The sequence below is a fragment of the Microcebus murinus genome, chromosome 19 (assembly GCF_040939455.1).
Source record: "Microcebus murinus isolate Inina chromosome 19, M.murinus_Inina_mat1.0, whole genome shotgun sequence".
Classification (NCBI taxonomy): Eukaryota; Metazoa; Chordata; class Mammalia; order Primates; family Cheirogaleidae; genus Microcebus; species Microcebus murinus.
Window position 1 is genome coordinate 39,442,666 of NC_134122.1, and position 2,864 is coordinate 39,445,529.

The window sequence follows — 2,864 nt, forward strand, 5'->3', positions numbered from 1 at the left end:
GGGGGGTTATCCGGGAACTCTAGCTGAGCCTGAGCTCCAGGGTGAAGCAGAGCAGTCCTGAGAAGTTGGCTTGGTTTCACCATTACTTCTTTGCCAGCATGCACAGAAAACTGAGTGCTCTCACTTTGGCTTTATGAGGGTCCTTGTTGTGGAAAGAGTCCAGGATTCTGGGGAGTGGACATCTTGTTGAAGAGGAGCCAGGAGACTTGAGTTCTAGGCCCATGTCCACCACTCACTGTCACCATCGTTGGACAAATCATCCAATCTATTAGTTTACTAATTCGAGAGGTAGTGAAACTATACCTGTCCTGCCTATGTCCCAGGGTTGTTGTTGGAATCAAATTGAATAATAAGTTAATAGAGAAGAATGTACCCTGTGAAGTATTGTCTTCCTTATTCCAAGCAGGAGTCCAGAGGGTTGATTCTGTTTTCAGGACAGGACAGAGATGACTCACTCAGAGATTAAGAACAAAGCTACCCAAGTTCTTGGCTTGAAATCATATTCAAGAGCTTGAAAGGCTGATGAGGATGCCCTGCCTGGAGGTGTCTTGGAACTGGAAGAAGAGGGGAGGCCCTGCCTGGCCATGAGCGCGGGTAGGACAGAGAAGTGGGCTGGCTCTGGGGGAGCAGAAAATAAAAGAGAGGGGGTGCAAAGGACAGAGATACAGGGGACCCAGGGCTCCATGGGCTTGGCTCTGTCCTCAAGCTGTGTCTGGAATCTTAGCACATCTTACCTCCACTGTCACCTTGCACACCTGTCATCTGCAGGGGTCTTCCTGCTTCCATCCCTAAGCCCCCTAACATTTGTTCTTGACACAGAAGTCAGAGCGAGCAGCATTCAGAGGCATCAGCGTCTGCCCACCTCCTCTCAGAGCCCCCAGTAACTCTTTGGTCCACTCGGAGTAGAACTGAGTCATGATAGAAGCCTATGAGGCCACCCTCTCAAGCCTCATCTTTCACTGCCCTGTCCCCGTATACCCAGCCAGCCATGTGGGCTTCCAGGCTGCTGAAGACTGTCCCAAGTTGTTCCCAGCTGTCCCGGGCTGTGCCAAGCTATCCTAGGCTGCTCCTCGGCACCGTTTGCTTTCTCCCCAAAGCCGCTGGTGTTACCCAGGGATACGCCTGGCCTCATTCACGTCTCTGCTCAGATGTCATTTTCGCAGTGAGACTCCAGACCACTGCAGACCGCCCAGCACTCTCCCTAACTATCGATTCCCCTCACTTGTTTTTGGTTTTCCCATAGCACTTATCACCTTCTAAGATACCACACATTTTATTCATTTATTATCTTTATTGTTTATTTTCTGCCTTATCCCTCCTCCTCCCCACCCTACCAAGCCCGCCCCCAATCCCTCACACTCACCCCTCGGAGAGAAACTCTGTGAGGTTGGTGTATTTTTTTGTCTGTTTCTTTTCACTGATGTATCCCGGGGATGCAAAACACTGCCTGGCCCATGTTAAGTATTTAATAAATAGTTGTGGCCTTTCGGCCGGAGCCGCCATCTTCCAGTAATTCGCCAAAATGACAAACACAAAGGGAAAGAGGAGAGGCACCCGATACGTGTTCTCTAGGCCTTTTAGAAAACATGGAGTTGTTCCTTTGGCCACATACATGAGAATCTACAAGAAAGGTGATATTGTAGACATCAAGGGAATGGGGTACTGTTCAAAAAAGGCATGCCCCACAAATGTTACCATGGCAAAACTGGAAGAGTCTACAACATTACCCAGCATGCTGTTGGAATTGTTGTAAATAAACAAGTTAAGGGCAAGATTCTTGCCAAGAGGATTAATGTGCGTGTTGAGCACATTAAGCACTCTAAGAGCCGAGATAGATTCCTGAAACGTGTGAAGGAAAATGATCAGAAAAAGAAGGAAGCCAAAGAGAAAGGTTCCTGGGTGCAACTGAAGCGACAGCCTGCTCCACCCAGAGAAGCACACTTTGTGAGAACCAATTGAAAGGAGCCCGAGCTGCTGGAACCTATTCCCTATGAATTCATGGCATAATAGGTGTCTCACACTTTGTGAGAAGCGACAGAAAGGAGCCTGAGGTGCTGGGACCTATTCCCTATGAATTCATGGCATCATAGGCGTAGCACACCTGTGAGAAGCAAAGAAAGGACCTTGAGCTGCCAGAACCTATTCCCTATGAATTCATGGTATAGGAGACAAACCTAATAAAAGCCGCTGGACTCTAAAAAATAAATAAATACATAAATAAAAACTTGTGGACAAGTGACTAACTCTGTGGAAGGTCAGGGTGGACACTGTCCCAGGAAAGAGAAGAAATTTCACAGTGTTCACACTTCCAAACGCTCTGGAGAGACCAAGGTGCGAGTGGAGACCAGACTGCCAACGGGCTGCGAGGAGAGAGCAACATCAGGGGCATATTTGGACAGGAAGCAGATTGTGGGGCTGATGAGGTGAACGAGTGGCACATAAGTGCCAGCAAAATAAATGTCAACAACTCATTCAAGAAAAGCAGGGGTGACGGAGTGCGAATGATTTGAATGCTAACTTGAAGGGAACAGCAGATCAAGAAAAAAATGTTTCCTGTTGTTTTAATTGGCCCATTTTTTTTTTCTGTTTCCAAATTAATTTGTGTCCATTGTAGAAGATCTGGGAATCATAGAAAATCCAAAGACAGAAATAAAATTCCTACCTAATCCTGTCACCCAGATAAAAATCACAATGAACTCTATCTTGGCCTTTTTCTTTTTTTCAAGGTATAGACATTTATAGTAGTTCTGTTGCTTGTGAGATCATTTTTACAAAAACAATATAGCTATACATGATATGCCTACTTGGTATTAATGTGTCTGTTTTGTAGCTTTGTTTATTTAAACTTTTATTAGGAATAATTG

General features: G+C 46.0%; 1 pseudogene; it reads left to right on the top strand.

Moving 5' to 3' along the window:
• Window positions 1-1,479: 1,479 nt before the first annotated feature.
• LOC109729623 (large ribosomal subunit protein eL21-like) lies at window positions 1,480-2,007 on the top strand (annotated as a pseudogene).
• The last annotated feature ends 857 nt before the right edge of the window (window positions 2,008-2,864 follow it).